General features: G+C 40.8%; 1 long non-coding RNA gene across 1 annotated transcript; it reads right to left on the reverse strand.

The window, feature by feature from the left end:
- Positions 1-10223: 10223 nt before the first annotated feature.
- On the reverse strand, positions 10224-11033 carry LOC114570508 (uncharacterized). The gene is made up of 3 exons (XR_003694539.1): positions 10962-11033; positions 10607-10809; positions 10224-10457 (listed from the first exon to the last, which is right to left on the reverse strand). It is a non-coding gene; the product is annotated as an uncharacterized LOC114570508 (long non-coding RNA).
- Between the last annotated feature and the right edge of the window lie 12503 nt (positions 11034-23536).

Here is a 23536-nt window from a genome sequence, read left to right on the forward strand (position 1 = left end):
ATGTGGATTTATTATTTCCAAATCGTCCTCTGAAAACCACAGGATGGCGCTGAAACACACAGGCTGCAAGAAGTAAGTTATACTGCCCCTCTGGACTGAATTTGTTTCACGGTGAATAACGTTATCTCACATCCCGTTCACTGTTCAGCTTGCTGCTTCAGGCTGCGCCGCTGCAGCCGACAGTAACATTACACATCGCGGATCAAATTCTTTGTAAAAGTTGTTATATTGTTTTGGGGACAATGACATGGCTGGATAGCTAGCTTGTCTTGTTGTTCAACATACTGTCAAATTATTTTTACTGATTGCCACGTACACAATGTTATTGACTTTGGATCTTGCTAGCATAGCGTTAGCTTTCTGGCTCGTAGCTAAACTGAAGGGTTCTATCAGCTGAGCGGACGAGGCAAGTCGTATCTAAGGTTCTTCCTAATTCCTGGTGGAGAGAACAACTTTTGCATTGCATAAGAACCTGATGGATGGGGATGATTGTTCCAGGTATTAGTCAAACCGTCAGGCGTAACCAGGGAAACGGAGTTATTGTTTGGATAAACTTTAGATTTCGATTGTAAAACTAATTAAAATATGAACTAATGTTTTAAAAATATGTTAGTTGGAAAGTGACCATGGTATAAACGGGTTAATGCCCTTTGAGGTGTCCATTGTCAGGTATTAATGGACTTTGGCGGAGGCAACCGTCCGCGCCGTCGTCCATTAATACCTGACAATGGAAACCTCGGCGGGCATTAACCCTTACATATCTCTGTGCTTGCTTGGAGAGACTGGTTTCTATTTCTCTCCACAACCTTCATGACAGTCACCTGACAACCAAACTTTAAATGAGATGTTTTTATATATTGTCATTCTTTCTGACATATGAATATGCTCTATAATGCAGCCTTGTATAACATAAACCCTCTGATTCACCGTGAGTGTCTGCTCTAAATGATAACACACTTTGAACAAGGGCCTTCCAGCCAGTGTTGTCCACATGAACACCAAGGTGCCTATAGGAGCAGAGCCGATTGATTGGTTCATCATTTACAACCTCTGTTACCCTCTGACCCATGTCACAGCCAACTCCTCATTTTTTGAAAAAAATGACAAAACACATTTTGTATATGTACACATACCCAAACAAAGTTATATACATCTCTGTGAACAAAACCCTCAGCAACAATCTGCTTATCTTTTTAATTTCCTGAAATGCTTCCTAAAACTAGTCTTCTAGCCTTCTTAATTTTGAAGGCTATATGGCTACAAGCTGTAACCACGGTGATTGATATGATGATCATCTACTGAATATAATAATTAATATGTTAGGCATACCATAAATTGATATTTCAAAAAAGTCAGTTATTTGCTCATTTTGTGTTTCTCTGTTCTGCGCCATCCAGTATTACCAGGTTCATATTGTGGAATCTGTTCTCAGACGCGGCCTTACCTATGTTTCACCCGTTTCAATTGAAACAGGCCCTGCCCTCCAAGGGGGGCCCCAACAGACCAGCAAAATCCCATTCATTTTCTCCGAAAAAAATTGATTTTCAGCCATAATGTCTAAACCGTCCAAGGTAGATTGACCACAATCTAGGAGGTTGTGAAACGAAAGTTTCTGCTCCTATAAAAGCCACAAAGTATGAAATCAACCTTGTTATTTGCGATCTTCTGGAGAAATACTACACTACCCACAATTCTAAGCAAAACACTGACGTCTCTGATTGGTCGAACTCGTGGTTACCATGGCGACGTTTACCGCCCCCGTGAAGGGCTTAAGCAATCTGAAGTATAATACCGGTAGTTTATATGTTTATACCTTAGGTTAGGTTAAAGTGCCCATATTATGGAAAAAAACACTTTTTTCTGGGATTTGGGGTGTTATTTTGTGTCTCTGGTCTCTGGTGCACATACAAACTTAGAAAAAAATCCATCCATGCTGTTTTGAGTGAGATATGGTTTGGTCTGAATGTGTCCTGCCTTCAGTCTCCAGGTGAGCTGTTCAAAATCGGCCCGGATTGTGACGTCACAATACAAAACGAGCTGGCTAACCACAACCGTTAGCTCGTAGCATGCTAACGCTAATGCTAATGCTAGCATTCTAACACTAGCATGCTACCTCGTTCTCAATAGCAAAGCACTGCTACAACACACACAAGTTCACCATAATCTACAAAAGAACTATTTACATGTGCACCCTCATTTAGAAGAAGTCTCCCAGCTAATCCTGCCTTGTAACTGACCGAAGTTGAAGAAACAGCCTTTCTTTTACTTCTATGGAGCTAGCTATCTGACGTGATCTACATCTGAGCTACTGCGCGAGTGCAATCAAAGATAGTACAGAAGAAGAAGAAGAAAAGAGGTCTCACTCTGTAGCTAAAACAGAAACCAGGTGAAAAGAGGATCTGCAGCAGTGAGAAAGAGCTGTGCAGTAGCCTACAACAAAAATATGGTGTTTTTTGAAAATTAAACCATGTAAACCTATTCTGGTACAACCTTAAAATACAGTTATGAACCTGAAAATGAGTATAATACGGGCGCTTTAAAGCGCCAGTATTATACTCATTTTCAGGTTCATAACACTCGCACATGCTCGGTAGCTCAGATGTAGAGCATGTCAGCTAGCTAACTTTAGAGACAGTAAAAGAAAGCCTGTTTCTCCAACTTTGGTCAGTTACAAGGCAGGATTAGCTGGGAGACTTCTAAATGAGGGCGCACATCTAAGTAGTTCTTTTGTAGATTATGGTGAACTTGTGTGTTGTAGCAGTGCTTTGCTATTGAGAACGACGTAGCATGCTTTACAATTGGAGTCTAAGCTCCAAAGACTGTACATTTTATTATGCTTATGTACAATACAGTGTCTCCTGATTGAAATATGATATATGTGCATCAATTTGTCATTTTTGTTGTAAGGTGTACAAATTACCTTCCAATTAGATTGTACAGTGTGAATGTGTATAATTTACCTTCTAATAAGATCTAACAGTGGGAAATAAGTTTTATATTTACTACATTTTACAGTACAGTTCTGTTCTTATGTCTCTAATAAGGATGTGAATGGGAAATAAAGATACTTATAAACTGCAGCTTCTACAGCCCATATGGTCAGATGCTAACATTAAATGTTCTAAAGTGTTGTATGTGCCACACAACCAATCAGGACAAGGATCAGTGTCCAATATGTGTTTTGAGTGAGATACGGTTTTTGAATGTGTCCTGCCTTCAGTCTCCGGGTGAGCTGTTCAAAATCGGCCCGTATTGTGACATCACAATCCAAAACGAGCTGGCTAACCACAACTGTTAGTTCGTAGCGTTAGCATGCTAACGCTAATGCTAACGCTAGCATGCTACCTCGTTCTCAATAGCAAAGCACTGCTACAACACACACAAGTTCACCATAATCTACAAAAGACCTACTTACATGTGCGCCCTCATTTAGAAGTCTCCCAGCTAATCCTGCGTTTTAACTGACCAAAGTTGGAGAAACAGGCTTTCTTTTACTGTCTCTAGAGTTAGCTAGCTGACATGATCTACATCTGAGCTACTGAGCATGTGCGAGTGCAATCAAAGATAGTACAGAAGAAGAAGAAGACAGGGCTCTCAAGTTTTGAACAGAGTTCAGAGTGAGATTTTGGCCGCAGGGGTTTGGGTGGGGACGGAGTCTGATCTGATAAATTACATAAATGTAGGCCTGTGTTCGATTGAAGAAATTCTTAGTCGACTAACACTCATTCAATTGTATCGACTAATCGATTAGTTGATTTAATCGACAGATCTGTAAATCTGAGTTTCTCTGCAAAGAGTCATGCAAAATGATGCATATATTGAATAAGATAACGCCTCCTTTGCATATTTAAACACAACATTTCAGAAAACGTGTCATACAACAAAAAATTGCCTTAATGAAAGTAATCAAAGTAGGTTTCACGGTGATATCTCTTAGGTAAAATGTCAACCCTTAATTCTTGTCTTTACCAGAGATGTGCTCGTACGTTTCTTGAAAATAAGTCATTCAGCATGAAAAAAGCATCAAACATGACTAATGGACTAAAGAGATCTAAGTTGACTAAGACCAAAACCACCGATTAGTCGACTAATCCACTAAGAGGGAGCAGCCCTACATAAATTGCACAAATAATTTTTATTTTTATTAATTCAGTATGTCTTGTGTGTGTGTGTGTGTGTGTGTGTGTGTGTGTGTGTGTGTGTGTGTGTGTGTGTGTGTGTGTGCGCGCAATAATTAATACTATCAATTGTCTGGATACAATATAATGAAATAGCCTAGGCCAAAGGTTTTCACAATGGAGCCCGGGAGGTTGTGCTGTAAAAATAAAAGGAAAGAAAAAACTAAAAATATTCCAAATTATTATGGGTACTGTTAAAAAAGTATTATTGGTAGGCCTAAAATGGTTATCTTTATAAAAATATAAAACTGCCAGAGTAGCCCTGCAGCCGATTCAACATGTAGCTATAATAATAATAATAATAATAAAAGCTACCCAGTGTTTCCTCTATGTTGATTTCTGCCGCCACAGTATCAGAAATAGGGCAGACACACAACAGGGTTTCCTGTTCCTATGTACCCGTAGTATATAAAGTCATAATTCCACGACTCTACAGAGCCGTGTGCTCTACTGAACTCAAGCCAACTGTCATCCGCTCTCTCTCCCCTCAACTGGAACAGTGACAGGACGTCATCACCCGCCAAGTCATGGCAACCAGATAAACAACAGGGCGAATACACCCTATGTCAATGATTACACCGAGTACACTTGTCACTCAATCTTAGGCAAAGTCACAAACCGCGACGAAAGCCGCAACTTGAAATCCGCAACTTGAAATCCGCACTCACTCAGCTTGTGCGTGGCAGGCACTAGCGGCGCCAGGATTTTGATTGTAGGTGGGCCTCCAGAAAACTGGACGGGCCAATTAAAATAAGCCAAATATATTCAGGTTCCCCCTTCATTCAGACAGCCAGACACTAATAACGTTAAGACACTACTTGCCTTGCTGGTGTGACGGTGTGGCTACGGGAGGACTTGATGGGGAGGGCGGCCGAGCAGGATGGTAAATCGTCACTTGTAACCGCGTTACTTAAAATGTCCTCCCCCTGCTCCTTGGAGTGTTTCTTGCTGAATTTAGATGAAAACAAGCTGCTTTGCTTCGCTTTGCGTTTCATATTAGCTAGCTAATAGCTACACTCTGTGTCTGTCTCATTGAGCTTGCTTGAAAAGCTTGCGCACAAACGTCATTCATTTCATTGGATCACTTGCTGGTGACGACGCAGCCTGTGGACAGGCGGGTAGAAGCCGCTGATTGGCTGAGAAGCTTTCACTCAAAGCTTTCCTCAGGCTGCTTATTGGATGAACTGCTAGATGGGTCAAAATGGGCGGGCCAGAACCTAAAATGACCAATGGTAGCGCCGCAGATGGTGGAAGGGCATTCTGAACTCTATGGGGAACTCACTTGATTCCTCTACCTGTTCCACTGTTAAAAATAGCGGCGCAACTTGGTGGGCGTTATCCTGGTAATTTCTCTGCGTGAGAAATACAAGGTGTGGCGTGTGAGCGTGTGAACGGGTTGAAATGTGTGTGTCTCACACCCAATGCGTGAGACTTGAGAGCCCTGAGAAGAAAAGAGGTCTCACTCTGTAGCTAAAACAGAAACCAGGTGAAAAGAGGATCTGCAGCAGTGAGAGAGAGAGCTGTGCAGTACAACAAAAATATGGTGTTTTTTGAAAATTAAACCATGTAAACCTATTCTGGTACAACCTTAAAATACAGTTATGAACCTGAAAATGAGCATAATATGGGCGCTTTAAAATGTTATTTTGAAGAAAAGAATTTTAAGAGGAAATGAAATGTATATGCCAGTGGTGCTGAAAAACGAAAGATATCGGACAACAAAAGAAAAGCTTTATTCAGTCTACCAAAAGTTCTTTGGTCCAGCATCTGTAACCCGACAGCAGCGGCCGAACCCCCATCACAGGATGCTAGCCAAAATACAGATTATCCGTCTTCAACTCAAACTGCTGGCAATAATGATGACCAAACATTGTTAGTAGAACAAGAACATGACCATGAATCCTACCGCTGAGACAGGTGAGGGAGATGCCAGGGAGAAAGCCCTGTTTACAGGGACAGACCCGGGGTGCTGGCCAGAGCATATTGCCGATGACCAACAAATTGATATTGTTAGGAGCGGTCCCGTTCAGATAGACGAGTTTAACTTCCCACAAAGCCAATCACGCCACCGTTTTATCAAGGACAGATATTTCATGAAGATGAAAAATGGAGAAAAGATTAGTGTTAGTAGGTAAAGGTTAGTGTACTCAAAATCATCAGATTCAGTCTTCTGTTTCTGCTGTACCATATTTGGCAAGCGGACGAGTAGTCTCACTCACAGAGGCTTCAGAATGTGGGAACCACTCACTCTCACACTCCAGGATCATGAAGAATCTAATACACACCGTGCCAATATGGACAGCTGTCGCGAGCTGGAGAAACGTGTAAAAACGCACAGTACCATTGACAATACACTCTCAAAGAAAGCTGCGCAAATATAGAAAAAACCCTCGGCTATGTGGATGCTCAGGACCTTGTGCTCGAGATCCTGGCCGTGCCAGCAAAAGAAACCACTGGCCTGCAGATTCTGAGTTACATTTACAGAAACAATTTAGTTGAACTGTATCCAAACCTCAGCATTGCTCTCCGACTCATGATGACAGTGCCTGTGATTGTAGCGAGGAGAGAGAGGAGTTTCTCTCGCTTGAAGCTAATAAAAACACAATCGCTAGTTTTAAAGGTCCCGTGGCATGAAAATTTTACTTTATGAGGTTTTTTAACATTAATATGAGTTCCCCCAAGCCTGTCTATGGTCCCCCAGTGGCTAGAAATGGGGATAGGTGTAAACCAAGCCCTGGGTATCCTGCTCTGCCTTTGAGAAAAGGAAAGCTCAGATGAGCCATTTTGTAATTTGCTTGTTATGAGGTCATAACAAGCAAGGTTACCTCCCCTTTCTCTGCTTTGCCCGCCCAGAGAATTTGGCCAACCCACGAGAGAGAGACATCATGGCTTTCAAACGAGAAAAGTGGCAGTTGGTCAAGGCCACACCCCCACCCTCCACCTTGCCCCTCCCACTCTCCTCCTCAATAGCTTCAGACACAGAAATGGCACATCCTAAGGAAAGCTCATTGTGGGACTGGCTCTAGTGGCTGTAGTTCTGCACCAAAGCTGAATTTTGGGAAAGAGACTTCAGATACACTATTAGGGGACCACTAAGGTCTATATAAAAGCATCCAAAGAGCACCATGTCATGGGACCTTTAAGTCTTCTGCAACACAGAATGATGTTCATTTTTTTAATTATGTTCTCGTTGATTTTAAAATCGTCAATAAAGCACACCTGAGGTCAACAATGCTCCAGGAGCGGCTCAGCTCTCACTCGGATTTCAATTGAGCACGAGGTGACAAAATCGCTGGACAAAGATGAACTTATCAGGGCATTCTCAGCACTCAAACACATAAGGGTGGATTTCTAAAAAGGGATCAGGTGAAATCTATGCCCACCGCCTTGTGAGCTGACCACAGTGCTGAAAAAACACGGAACCCATCGTTATTTATGATAAGTTCGGTTCAGTGTCACTCAGACACTTTTTCTTTTTTGCTTTTGTTGAACAATTCAAGATGAGGGGATGTTCGAGCTGTGTGTTTTTTTTTTAAAGTCAGCCCAGACAGCTGAAAATATACTGCGCAAATCAATTAAGCAGAGAAGTTGGTGTCCGTGAAAGGGCGAGGCTTATTCCGATGTAAAACGCTGTATAATTGTATATAGTTTTAATCAAATAAGGTTGGATTATTTATGTTGAGCTGCCTGTTCGTGAAGCTGAAAGGGCACGTAATAAAATAATATACCATTGATGCAAACCAACAGGAATCCTTGCTTTTTCTGCTCTATTATGTTTATGTTTTATGTGGGTAGGGACCCACATTAGTTATTGAAACGGGCCCCCAGATGCTTAAGGCCGCCGCTGTCTGTTCTGTATGTCTGAACTGAAAAAAAGGTAATTTATTTAAAACAACTAATAATGCAGTGTGATGTCAAATCAAACTAAGTCCCACTCATACATATGCTCATGTTTTTTTTTCCTTCAGTCTTTGCTATTAATATTCATCAACCACAAAATTAGAAAATTGCATTATTAAATAATGATGCATGGAAAATAAGATAAAGAAATGCTTTGTAAGTAGTTTATATACCTGCTTTACTTTGGTTGGTTTATGCAGGCCTCTACAGTTCCATGAAATATATTCAATTCAAATATCCTTTGATTTTTTACAGTGGATAACAATAGGAAAGCTGAAATAACCAAAATGATAAAATCCCCTTTTATTTTTGCTCTGCATATTGGTGACCCTCCTCTTTTAATTGTTTCATCATGTTTTGAGACTTCTGAGAATTCCCCTAACCCCAAACATGAACATGCCCAACTGGAACATACGGGCAGCCCTAAACCCTTCAATATCTTCCTTTTACTGCTTGAAACAGGTCCACAACGTAATGAGAAACCGTTCTTCTGCGTTTTCTTAAAACTCCTGTTCACGTTGCTCACTAAATTAAAATTAATCCAAATCTTTTCCAGAAATACTTAATGTTACAACTTGTGTCATACAGACAATATACACCTTTTGTAAATGTTTTAAACTTTAACTAATGACTTAAATCTTTTATTTTGCAGTATGGTGCAAACATAAAATACATGAAATAACCTAAAATATCACACATGACAGCCTTGAGTCCTTTTATGTGTGAAGGCATTGTAAGTCTTTTGTGGCTTTTTTTTTAACATTTCCTCCTACTGTACTCCTGGTACCAGCTCCCCCATCTCTCTGATGTACTTTTCCGTGTCAGCAGGTGTATTGAAGACAGCTGTGCGCTCTCTGTTGGGAAGGTGATCCGATGTTTCCTAAGTCCACGCGCAAATCTTTGCGCTTGGCAAAGATGTACAGATGCCCTTTGCTTTTTTACAGCCATGACACACATGAGTTAACCTCTGCTTTCTCATCTTACACATCACACTCCACTGTTATGGTGTGGTGGCCATTTCATAGATTTACTCACTAATATTGTTGTGGAAACACAATAAGCATGGAAACTAAATGCACAGTTCTTGCATTACTGCATTACTTCAAATTCTAAGTTACTAATCTACTAAACTAGTATTCACATGAAAAAAAAACAATAAAACATTGAGACCATTCAACAAAGCACACTGGGTAACAAATTCAACACACAAACTGGTTGCTATGGACTCGTTAGGCTTCCTCAGTCATTGTATATTTTAGCATATACTGTAGGTAAAGCTGCCAAAGCTGAACATTATCCAAAACATATCCAAAACATATGCTTATTTTTAAAGCAGATTTTAAATTACATTGTAACAATTTGACACTTTTTTTCAACAAAAATTTAACAGTGAACAATCAGTGTTCGACCTACAGTGTGTTGAGATGCCTCTCCAAACGCAGAAATGAACGCAATCACACCATAAAACGTTAGTACACGTTAAGAAAAAAGATCTGTATTTTTCCGTAATCCAATGACACAAAGAAAAAAAAAAGTTATCCACAGCAATCAGTAGATCCACAAAAAGGGTCACGGTGTATCTAGCAAGGCCCACGTGCGTCACATTCACCAGCCAGCTCCAAACAGGTGAACGAGGCCTCTCCACTTCGCCGTTTAAACAAAGTGGAATAAACATATAAAAGTCCAAATCTACACAATACTCACAATCAATTAGTAAGATGACATCAAATGCATGGCATTTAGGAAACCTTTATTGCAACGTTGGCACGGCAAGATTTCCAGACTAGTGCAACAGTAATTTTACTTTTTTGCGTCTTGTTATTTAAAATATTTATAAAATATCTGGTCATGCCAGATGTAATTATTCCACACATTTTTTAAACAATGCAATTACCCGTTTCAGCCACCAGGGGGGAAGAAAATCTACGTTAAAGTAGTTTATTTATGTTGTTTTTCCGTTATAACTGACTGTCAAACTGGATAATAAAAGAAAGTTCTGTGGCGTTCATTGTTTATGTTTGTTCATGTTTCACAAAGAGTTTAACCTGAGCCAGACCGACAACAAAGATATAAATAATATCACATCCATACAGGGATAGTAGTACACAGTTGTTAAAACATAATAAAATATATGACACACTGGTATTGGATTGGTACTCGGTATCGGCCGATACTCAAGTTCAAGTATCGGAATCAGTATTGGGAAGCAAAAAATGGTATCAGACCATCTCTAGCTATAACTAAACAAAACAACTCAAAAATGCCGGCACCGGCCCTTTATCAGCAGATCCCAGCTAACAATTTTTGGTTCCCAGAACGTAGCATGTGACGAATGGCAGTACCTCTGGTCGAACCTCCAAGGGTTGTCAGGAAAAGTTGCTGTAAAACAATTTACAAATTACACATGTAGAACAAAGTGGAGAGCTTGTACAATCTCATTGTGTAAGAGTTCAGTTCAGTTATAGTGATATTTAAATTCATGCAATTATATAGTGTTATCTTAGGGCAGGGTAGGTCCACTTAATTACCATTTTGTTCCTCCTCTCCAGATGACCAAGACTCCTGTCGAACTCCTGCAGCTCGGTGACTGTTGAGCATTGCGACAGCAACATGTCATCGACTGGAGCAGAGGGAGGTGACTGGGAGCTCCTTAAGAGCATGAGCAGCTCATCCATCTTTTCCTCAAATGTGTCCATCCGCTGTGCCATGTGGGTAATGGATGTCCTCATGGCTATGGAATAATTAATGGTTTTAGTTTGAGTCTTTTTACCTCTCTGTGTGATGAGTTCTGCCGTTTACAACAACAAAAAAGTTAAGTTACTCTTAAGTTCCTTGTTATGAAATTGTATTGAATTGGAAATGGAAAATTCAAAGCCACTGTACCTTCAACTGGGTCCCAAGATGAAGTGGCAGGCCGAGCTTGCGTTACAATAGACCCATCCAGCTCTAGGCGACCAGCTGGTTTCCTGTGTGGTGTTGACTCATCTAAAAAGAAAGTAGATATGAATATTGGTCAGTTCTTGCACATGCCATTGCAAAAGATGAACTTATGCTGTTACATTAGACAATCGCGAAAAAAAATAAAAAGTAACATCTGCTGACCTGAAAAAGGGCAGGAAGGGACAAACGCATCAGAACAGTCACGTGGTATGCACGGGGTTGAATTTCAGTAGTTCCATGGTAGGAAATATGACTCTGGTTTCTTAAATGCATGCATAAATGTTAACTTACGTACAAGGCTTCCAGACATGCTCCGTCCTGAAATGCTTTCTTGCTTGTGGAATGGATTCATCTGAAATAAGACCATACAATTTGTACTGATTGCAAAAAAAATATTTGAAGTGTAAATAGTGTAGTCTGTACTTAAGGTCTTACCATTATCTAAATAAACGATGGATGTATTTAGACAACCAAGGAGGTGTAATCATTATGTCGTACTAGGTTAGCCTGCAGTTTCGTGAATAGAGTTTCTCTTAATACATCCAGGGCTTTATCTCTCATCCACATTACAGGCTTTACAGCATACAGCCCTTGGATGTATCGTAAGATAAGTGTTAAACCCTAAACCCACATTGGCTCTTAGGGACACACAGGGCTGCCAACTTTTCAAAAACCCTTGGAGTGAGATTTGGTGCTGCCAACCAAAATGTAGCTGCGTAATAATAATAATAATAATAATAATAATAATAATAATAATAATACAGAAGTTTTATATAGCGCTTTACATGGAACTCAAAGACGCTTTACAAACAAAAGAAACAAACAAACAAACAAACAAACAAGATGAGTGATTATTGTAAATTATGGATAGGCCAATTGAAACAAATGAGTTTTGAGCAGTTTTTTATAGGTGTTCAAAGCAAAACATTTTTTGTCATTCAGCATTATTACCTTTATATATAAAGAAGAATGAGAACCACTGCTTTACATAAATTCTAATCCTTCAAAATTAAATAAATAGAAATTAACCATTTTTGGACACCAGGGGGACTAGTGACCAAAGACCAAACTTCATTAGATTAGGCAGTGAGGGAAATTCATTCTTCAATCAAGGCCCACCACAAGGTCCAGCAGAAAATAGACGGAAAAATACCAACAGCAAGACAAAACACACAGCATGGCTCATTTTGTGCATGTTTACTTTGAAATAAAGTTCATGTTATTTTAACATTCCAAACTACATGCAGCCAATAACTTAAATACAAGAAGTGTAAACACCGTGTGAACATTGGGCCTCATTCACCAATATCTTTCTAAGTTTTCTCTTAAATATGTTCTTAAGAAGGTTTCTAAGAAAAGTTTACGCCGGATTCATGATGTGTTCTTAAACAGCAGATTTGTTCGCACCTGTGTTCTTAGGATTGATGAATCCCACGTCTTCGTAACTGAAAGCGCGTGCCAGTTGTTCCTAATTAGCATAAGAAAACGCCCCAAAAATTCCCATAGGACAGGACATGACACTTCCTGTGCACCTCCTGGGAGACAGGTTGTCGGAGCTTGTCGGAGCCGCGGTGGAGGAAGTACTGAATCTCAGTACTTAAATACTTGTGTCCACAACCACAAACAAGGCCTGGCTTTTAAGAAAAGTTCCTATCCTAACCATGAAACGGAAATATGTTTGAATCGGAATGCGGTTGGTTTGGCAACGTTCTGGAATCTTATGAGCTCATAAGGAGCAAGGTTACCTCCCCTTTCTCTGTTTTTGCCTGCCGCCCACAGCTGCCCAGATAATTTGGCCCGCCCATGAGGAAATAGAGCTACAACCATGGCCGCACACTGGTCAAGGCCTCACCCCCACCCTCCACCCCACCCCCCCTCCTCCACAATAGCATTTAAAGCTACAGACACAGACATGGCACATACTAAGGAAAGATCATTGTGGGACTGGCTCTAGTGGCTGTAATTCTGCACCAAGGCTGAATTATGGGAAATACTTCAGATACAGTATTAGGGGACCATTAAGGCCTATATAAAAGAGACTTCAGATACAGTATTAGGGGACCATTAAGGCCTATATAAAAGAGACTTCAGATACAGTATTAGGGGACCACTAAGGCCTATATAAAGGAGACTTCAGAAACAGTATTATGGGACCACTAAGGCCTATATAAAAGAGATTTCAGATACAGTATTAGGGGATCATTAAGGCCTATATGGCATGGCACAGAATGAGGAAAATAACTGGCCACCATAATAATACTGAAAACAAGCCAGTTAGCATTGCAGGCTATGATAGTAACAAAGATTTAGCTGAAGCTCTTAACTCCTTCTATTTGAGATTTGATACTCATGACTTTACAGAGCAACTTAGAGAAACATGCAAAGAGTCTTTCTCTTCCACAAGCCGAGCCAGATGTTTGATGCCCATGATGTGAAGGCAGAGTTTCAGAGAGTTAAGACCAATAAGTGAATGGGGCCTGAATCTATTACAGGAAGGTTGCTAAAGCACTGTTCGGAACAGCTTTGTGATGTGTTCTGTAATATATTTAGGATGTCTCTGGAGCAGCGAAGGGTCCCAAAGTTATGGAAGGAGTCCATTGTTGTTCCGGTGGCTAAAAGCGGAACCCCTAAGGTGCTAAATGACCTCAGACCAGTGGCATTGACTTCACTGGTCATGAAGTCATTGAAAGGCTGGTCAAAAGGGAATTGATAACTATGGTGGAGGAGGCTTTAGACCCCATGCAGTTTGCATATAGGGCAGGGATGGGGGTAGAAGATGCCTCAATCACTTTACTTAACTTTCTGTATAAGCACCTGGAAGGTCCTGGCCAGACTTTTATTTATGGATTTTTCATCAGCTTTTAATACTATTCAACGACATATTTTAGCTTGGAAACTGCGTACCTATTTTAATTTTGATGTAAATTTTGTCGGCTGGATTGTAGATTTTTTAACATGTAGATCTCAGAGGGTTAGGGTTAATGGCTTTCTGTCAGAACAGCGCTCCTCTTCCACTGGTTCTCCTCAGGGCTGTGTCCTGTCCCCATTGCTGTACATTATTTACACCAATGACTGTAGAAGCCAGCATGAGAACAGGCACATTCTGAAGTTTGCTGATGACACGGTCAGGTTAGCCTGCTCCGTAAAGATGAATTTGAGCATGGGCCAGTTGTGGATGAGTTTGTCCAATGGTGTGATGAGGCCTTTCTCCAATTAAACTCCACAAAAACCAAGGATATGGTCATTGATTTTAGGAAAGTATCCCTCCCACCATCTAAGACTTTCATTAAGGGAACTGAAATTGAGTTTGTTGAACAGTACAAGTATCTGGGAACCGTCATTGATAAAAACCTGAAGTTTGATGTGAATTGTGATGCAGTCTGTAAGAAGGGACAGCAAGTTTGTACTTCCTTAGGAAGTTAAACACTTTTAATGTAGATAGGAAAATGATATCCTTATTTTATAAATCTTTTATTGAATCAGTTCTTATGTTTACTATGATTGCTTGGTACGGTAACCTGAACATCAGGGATAAAAACCACCTCAGCCATATTGTAAAGGTGGCTGGTAAGGTGATCAGTTTCCCCCAGTCCCCCTTGTTGGTTATCTTTGACCAGCAAGTTCTTCGCAAGGCCCGGTCTATATTAGACTGCACAAACCACCCCCTTCACTCTGAGTTTGTAATACTCCCATCAGGTCGCAGATTTAGAGTACCTCGGTTTAAGGCCAATAGGGGTAAAAACTCCTTGGTCCCATGTGCAATAACTCAGCATGTTGTGCTTGTTTTGTTTTTTAGAGATTGTTCCAGTGGTGATAAATTGTGTTGTGTGCAGGAAATCTTTTTTGTACTCATGTCTTGTATTGTTGCCTCTATTTGTATGTTGCTTGAATGTGTTTATTTTTATTTTTCACTCCTGACTGCATACCAAGTTTCCCATTTGGGATAATAAACTGACTGAACTGAACTGAACTATATAAAAGAGACTTCAGATACAGTATTAGGGGACCACTAAGGCCTATATAAAAGAGACTTCAGATACAGTATTATGGGACCAATAAGGCCTATATAAAAGAGACTTCAGATACAGTATTATGGGACCACTAAGGCCTATATAAAAGCATCCAAAAAGCAGCATTTCATAGGACCTTTAAAGGTCCAATGTGTAAGAATTTCTCCCATCTAGCTTTGAGATTGTATATCAACATGACGCTCTTGCAACATGCAGTTCAAAGTACGTATTACAGCTAAGGTAGCCTACACGCTTCAAAAAGCCGGTCTCTTGCTCTTTTCAATATCTTTTTTCTTTTTCTGGGCGAAGAAGAAGAAGACTCCTGTTCCTGAAATTTGGATTTTGAATATGTGTGGTCCTCCATGTTTCCTTCTTCAAACTTGCCAGGGCCGGGAAGCTACAATACCCATTAGCAGCATTAGCAGCAGATGTGAGTTTATCATGTGACAGAGAAAACATGAAAGGCGGAGCAGTATGTCCTGTATGTCCCTTACTGGCTAACGTGTTTCAAGATGGTGCATGAATATGGAGCGTCTACCCCAGTTCATGCGAATGCAAATGTAAAATTTCAAGCCAATAGGAATACTTGGAATTGATGGTGGAGGTAAATATTCATGAAGTTTGTGAATGGGCTACACAGATTTTGAACAACTAAACACTTTACACACGGGATCTTTAAGATCTGTGTGCCTTGTTATCCTGAACTGTGGCCTTCTTAGAGGCCTTGATGATTGCTGGGGGGGATCTCCCACTTGAAGCAATGCTCCAGACATTTTTATCGTCATTATTGATGACAGAGTGCCATCCAGAGCAAGGCTGTTTCTGGTCTTGGTCTTGTTTAGTCCCACCACAGAAAACACTCTCTCCGCATCAGCATTTGAATGGGGGAGCACCAGGACAATCTTGGCAATGGTGGCAAGCCTTGGGAACAGGCTTAGACCAGTCACCTGTGAAGAATGAGCCAAGAACACAGTGGAAATAAGCTCTCAAGTAGTAATGTTGTTTTTTTTTTTTTTTTTTTGATAGATAAGTATAGAACACAAGTGGTCAAAATCAGTAATAATATCTCAAATGTCAAGCACATTAATACTGGTGCCCCCGAAGGGGTGTGTTTTATCACCTCTTTTATATTCGTTGTATACTAATGATTGTACATCACATACTGATTCTGTTAAAATGTTCAAAATGGCAGATGATACAACGGTGGGGTTGATTTCTGGGGATGATGATGTTGCCTATTGAAATGAGGTCCTCTCACTGATTGAATGGTGTTCTAACCACAACTTAGAGTTAAATGTCTAAAACTAAAGAGCTAGTGGTCAATTTCCGCAGAAGTGGGAAGCCGTCCCAGCCCTTGCACATCAATGGAGAAGTGGTCGAGCGGTTGGACAGTTTTAGGTTTCTAGGCACAACGATATCATCATCTTCTTATGGAAAAAGGTTCCCCTAAGGTGCCTGTATAAACTGTCCATCTCTTCACATTGTTTTTTTAATATTGTTTTTATGCCATTCATATTAACGTTATTTATCTATTTATTGCAAAGTGTGGACTTGCGCTATGCATTCCTATGCAACGTGTCACTTTAAATTGATATTGTTAAGTGATATTATTGTTAAGTGTGATCCCATGTGGGATACTATATGTGTATATATTAGCTATATGTTTTTGTTGTTGTATTGTGTCGATGTCCTGTCATGAGCACACTGAAGCAAATCCCTAGCAACTTGCACCGAGTTGTATGGCAATAAAGTATTGAATCTTGAATCTTGAATAGGTTGATACATAATTAATTCTGTCCATTAAGAAAAAATGCATGCATCTATATGATGCTTTGTATATACAGCATAACACACACACACACACACACACACACACACACACACACACACACACACACACACACACACACACACACACACACACACACACACACACTATAGAGGCATGATTTGGTCAAATAGAACAAATTGATTATACATCAAACCTATCGTAAAAAAAAATAAAAAAATAAATAATGCTTGAGAGTGTATTTCCATTGTGTTCTTGGTGAAGACTAATTCTTACCTTGTGTTTTCGGGTAGCCATTTCAGCCCAGAAGCTCTCCATCTCAATTTCCTCTGGGACCTGCAGGGGTGGTATTGGCATAGTCCGGTATTCCAGGAACTCATCACTGAGTAGGTTATACTCCTGAGGCCCATGGTAGGGGAGCAGGTTGGGAAACCTAATTTAAGAAAGCAGTTTTGTATGGACATCAACCCAAAGGAGCAAATAAGTATTTAAAAAAGAAGCCACTTAGGGATGGCTCATGTGCATAGAGTCAAAATTCTGGTGTTAATGCCTTTGTATTGAATTTGGTGTATTTACTCTCAGATAACAAGTAGAAATTGCTGAAAAAAATAACCTAACCTCTCAACAAAGTAAAGGGCATCTAATACGCCACATTCCAACCTCTGCCGAAAATCAACGAACTTGGCGTGCTTGAGCAGTGGCTCTTGTAGGGGCAGCTTTTTTAGAGCATAGTCCACAGCATAGGTCAGAAACGCCAAGGCAGCTTCATGGAGTTGCTCCATCTGCTCTGGTGTGATGTCTCCATCATGCAGTAGCTTGTTGAGCTTCACCCTGGTGGTGAATCTAATATGCAGCTTTCTTCCTGTCACAGATACAGCAAATCGTGTTAACAGAAATGCTGTGTCATGCTGATTATAATAGCAGCATGATACTAGGCATGAAGTCCAATGTTGTTGGGCTAACCAGAACGTCAGTGTTAATGGACCCTTTAACGCTGAGCTTCTGGCCCAAAAACTAGGTACAAGACAAAGCATTACATGGCGTTCCCCTGTAATCTGATCTTGTAAAATTAGAAGTATTAAAAATAATGATAGATAATGATCAAACACTGATCTGGCAAATGGTTTGCCTTTTCTTTAAAAAGCAAGAGTGGTTTGTCTTCCTGCAGGGCTGTAGGCACCATGAACTTGGCGCACAGCTTGCAAATGAAGTTCATCATCTACAACACAGACATTTACAAGTGTAAAACAATGGGTGAAACTTGCATAAGCTCCCAGAAGCAGCACAAAAAAAAAAGCAAATACAGCAGAAGCATATCCCACCCTCCCATTGTACCTCATCATGTAACAAAAATATTGAGGACTGTTCTCTCTGGAGCAGGAGGTTGAATGAGGTGAATACTGGTATGGTAGCCTGGAAGTACACCTCCGTCATGGGGTCAGAGAATGCCTTCTGAAGTCTCCTGAACCTCGCCTGATTATCATCTTGAATAAAAAATAAATAAAAAAGTGTACAGTTAACAATTCTGTAGTATTTGTAGTAGCTGCATAATGAAAATAGTATGAGTGATCATACCAGCAGATTTGAAGTAGCTGGCCAGAGGTTCATATAGCCTCAGAATCCGGGTTAGACAGTGTTCAAGGTTTAACCAACGAACGGAGACATGCAGAAGGATCTCCATCTAATCTGCTTCATGGAGCTCACAAAATTCTGTCACATACATTTCATAATAAATCATATGTATTCAAAAACATTTCAATATATAATTGCTACTGTCAAAACCTTTCGGTTTGTGCTACCCTTGAACCAGTAGCCAACATCAACTACCAAGTCCTCCAGATCAAATTTGGACACCTACAATATATGATTCAGACCGTAAACATTCAGTTAATGCATGTAATCAGTAGACAAAAATAAAGTTGTATGTAAAGTACAATTAGGCCTATACTCCCATCCAAAAATCCCATCCCAGCTCTTTTAGTGGTGTTGTGGACTATATGACATGGGCAACCATTAAGTTAAATACTGGAGTGTTCGTTCAGGATTCTGGAGGCGATGGAATTCTTTGAACGTCCACAGCAGCATTGTCCACAGAGAGACCCACACAGTTTTGCCATGGGATAACCTTTTCTGCTAAGGTGGCATTTATCTTGCTGAAGATGATGTCTGCTGTCCCACACCTTGTTCCGCTAGTAGTACACATCCCCAGGAAGCAGATGACAACTTTATCATTCATAAACATCTGGACAGTCAGGGGGTTCATCTTCTCTACTCCTGCAATGACAGCATGTAAGCATATAAAGCCTCCCATCTTCTTATATACATTTAAAAAAAAAACGATATAATGCCTGATTATTGTGGAGAAGGAGTTCATGTTCAATAGTTTGGAAAATACCTGTGTCATTGGATCCATCTGTGATGAGGGTGTATGGCCCTTCCCTCATTTGTACCACCAAGTCATTCATGAAATGTGGTGCCAGTGCTTCGTTAACTATACATGAACTCTTGGTTCATGTATATATAGAGTAAGGCTCTAATCTTCAACCTCTGCTCAAACTGCTGCTGTTGGTGGTTTTCTGCCTGTCGTTCTGTCTGTCCTTGTTCTGAATCAGAATCGGCAACAAGCAAATCTATCTGGTGCAGTTCTGTCTGTCCTGTCTGTTGCTGTTTTGTCTGTTGTTCTGTCTGTCCTGTCTGTTGCTGTACTGTCTGTCATTCGGTTTGTCCTGTCTGTTGCTCTTCTGTCTGTTGTGGGGCTCTTTTTTGTTGTGGCTGATCTTTCAGTAAATAAAAGAAAATGTCTTTACTCCTCTTTTCTCCTGGCCTTGCCTTATTGCGGGGCGTACTTGAAACCTTCAGGAATTTAAATGATCATGTTAGTATACATTTACACTAATGTTTTTCTGTTTGTAAGTTCTGTTACAGCATGTATTTTTCTGAAGCACATGTTTCAATATAATTAAATTTATTAATAAAAAAAAAATCATTATTGATTTTCAAATACTGAACCTGTCAATACAGAACAAAATATTCTGTAGCCTATTTTGCCATCAATACTGCAGTCAATACTGCCGACGTTGTCTTTGTAGGCAGTGTGTAAGCTCTAACCTGGGAGCCGAAATAATAATGGATACGCCACGCAGCTGACACACTCACGCAACACAGCCAGTGTGTGGCCGGCCTAACATTACACATCGCGGATAAAATTGTTCGTAAAAGTCGTTATATTGTTTTGGGGACAATGACATGGCTGGATAGCTAGCTTGTCTTAATGTTAAACATACTGTCAAATTATTTTTAGTGATTGCCAACTGTACACAATGATAATATTAACTTTGGATCTTGCTAGCAGCGTTAGCTTTCTGGCTCGGTTCTACGAGCTTAGCGGACTAGAAATATCTCCCGTTGCTAAGGGAAGCAAGTCGTATCTAAGGTCTTTCCTACTTCCTGGAGGAGTGAACAACGTTTGCATTGCATACAAACCTTATTGGATGAGAATGATTGTCCCAGGTATTAGTTCAACCATCAGGCGGAACCAGAGAAACTGAGTTATTGTTTGGATAAACTTTAGATTTCGATTGTAAAACAAATTAAAATATAAACTAATGTTTTAAAAATGTTAAGTGATCATGGTATAAGCGGGTTAATACGAGTTGTCAATTGTCAGGTAGCCTATTAATGAACTTCGGCGGAGTCAACCGTCCGACGGCCGCGTCCATTTATACCTGACAATGGATCGTGCATTACCGTTACTTATTCTACTTCGTTTATGAATGCTTGATTCTGATTGGCTGGGAGGAGGGCATTAACCCGGCATATTGCCCGCTGTGCTTAGCTACAGTTGAGCTACAGTTGAGCTAACATTATTCGCTGTAGGCTAGCTAGTTCTAAATATTACAGTGTCTTTAAAATGGACAAATTCATTGTCAATTTTAATATATTTGGAGTAGGGAAGACATTTGAGGACTGGTTGAAAAGCGACGAGGATGACATGACAAAAGAAAAAGACGTTTCCGAGATCTGACAGATGAGGAGCTGCTTACAATTGAAGATGGGGCCCTGGAATCAAACACAAAAAAAGCAACTGCCTTTGCTATGAAGGTTTTCACCGAGTAACAACTGACCCGGACACCTGCAGCGCCGAAGAACTAAACGATTTGTTAAGACGTTTTTATGCTACAGTTCAAAGCGTAGTAGGCAAGCCATACAGTGTGGCAACGATGATCATCATCAGAGCCTCACTGAACCGTCATTTCTCAAAGTTCAATTTATATGCGGACAGTGAGTTTACCACCAGCAACAGGGTTTTCAAATCCATAATAAAAACACATCGAAAGAATGGCCAAGACAAGGCAAAACACCATCCCCACGTGCGTGAAGCCACAGCTCTCTCCCCGGACACCCCGTTAGGTCTAGTTTCCAAAGTTTGGTTTGACCTCCAGCTTTGCTTGGCGAGGCGAGGCAGGGAGAGCACTCGGGAACTGACTGCGTCCTCATTCGCCATAAAAGTGGACGACGCCGGGGATGAATACGTTAGTTTGTCGTTCAATCCGGAGACGAAGAACCACAAACATTCAAATGACCCAAACAAGGATAACCTCCGAGGCGCAATGTATGCGGAGCCAGGCAACCCCAGATGTCCAGTCCTGAGTTTCAAAAAATATCTCGCCAGACGTCCGCCGGGTGTCACCGCCTTCTACTTCCATCCACTGAAGGACCCCAAACCACATCTCTGGTACTCCACACAGCCGATGGGGAAGAACTACCTGGGGGACATGCTTCCACGATTGTCCAAAGCAGCTGGTATGAGAAGCACGGCTGTCCGTCGTCTGTCTGAGGCCGGGCTGGAGTCCAGACAAATCATGTCTGTTATGGGACACAGGTGAGCCTAAGCCTAGGTTATAAATTCATTGTGGTAATAATAACCTGAAGCCTACTGCAAATGTAAATTTTTTATTATTTTTTTTGCAGGTGTGAATCCAGCCTCAAAAGCTACTGGGCCCCATCCAACACGGAAAAAAAAGTCGGGTGTTGTCCGCACCCCAGCAGGCCTCCGCAGCAAGCATCTCTCCCCCTCAAGCTGCGCAATCCTCTCAGCCTACCTTGTCCAATTCATCTTTCCCTATGCCCTTCAATATGTCCAGTTTATTACACATAAATGAATCAATAATTTTGTTATACATTTACTGCAAATAAAAATTATTCGGAATAAGGAATGCATGTTTGATGTGTGGTTGCTATAGAAACTGAGCTGAGCTAACGTTATTCACTGTAGTTCTAAAGGGGACTACTTTTTTTTTGTTGAGGGAGATTAACTCAAAAGCATGCAATACGAATAAGAAAAAGCATAATTATTAAAGTATTTGAATTGTTTTATTATGTTGGCAAGCAAGAAGTAGAATAAACGGCTTAAGGTTCGTCTCGGGCGGTAAACCGTCCACAAGCCGGGCATATCAAACTGTTTATTGCCCTGCCTCTCGGTGATTATTCCTTACATATTTTCTACCATTTAAACTGATGGTCCAAGAGGAAATCATCTACTAGTGTTTAGTAGAACTCACACAAAAATGAATAAGCAAACGATATTTAAAGTTTAAAAGCATATACTCAATAAACTCAAATACTCAAAGATACATACCTGAAGGCGGGGAAATGCGTGCGCCTGGCTGGGCTGGCTTCTGAAGTAGCATCGCAAATGTGAGGAAAAAGACCCAACCTTCGATAGCATTTATTGGCCAGGCGTCTTACGCAAGGTAACGTAACCCCATTGGTACAGGTCCTATCCCCTGACCAATCAGCTGTCTCTTGAGGTCAAATGCCTAACCTCAACCAATCGAGCTGCTTCGTAGGGTGGGTCTTGGCTTGGCCATAGTAGCATTCGTAAATTTGCAACCGGGTTGACACTGTTGACACAGGTTGACACCGTTCTCAACCAACATCCATGGTTGACACTTAAAGAAAATCGGGGGTGTGGCGTGTGAGAGTGTGAAACCAATCAAATACGTGTGTCTCACGGCCAATGCGTGAGAGTTGGCAGCTCTGGGACACATAAGAATATTACGTTAACGTTAGCTAACTACCTAGCTAACTAGCTCCATTGTTTAGGTTGAGCCGATAGGCCCGGCAGTTTTGGGAAATGTAATGACGTTACATCCATGTAACAGGCTTTACAACATACATGCATACATCCATACATCCCTCGGATGTATCATAAGATAATACCATGGATGTGGTATGGTAAATTACAGCCTCCAATTTTGACGTGCATTCAGTGAGTCCGACTGAGTTCAGCTCAACTCGCTGTATAATGCTGGCAACATGTCGGAGCTTTCTTTAAGTTGTTTACCAAAATCTCCCACCTTGTTGTCCTGGTTCCTTATGGCGGAGGAAAGTCTTTACTGTTGACAGCCGACAATGTCTTTCTTGGTATCTTTGTCCTACCTTGCGTTATAACACCGTCGGTGAAGTGTAGTCAGCATATGTTTCAGTCAATGGCAGTATTTCAGTTCGAATTTGGGACCAAACGAACGGATCTTAAAACCATTTGTGTGCCCTGTTCGCCAGGTGTATACCGGTGTACGGAAGCAAAGCCGGTCTACGGAAAGCCGTTCCACTCCCTATTCAGCCCCATTGTACCGAATTTGTTTGCAGTTCCACCAGAGTTCCACTGGGGGTGATCGCGGTCCAGTGCAAAATGAATGGGACTCTATGGAGCTAGA

Source organism: Perca flavescens, chromosome 16 (genome assembly GCF_004354835.1).
Source record: "Perca flavescens isolate YP-PL-M2 chromosome 16, PFLA_1.0, whole genome shotgun sequence".
NCBI classification, from domain to species: Eukaryota; Metazoa; Chordata; class Actinopteri; order Perciformes; family Percidae; genus Perca; species Perca flavescens.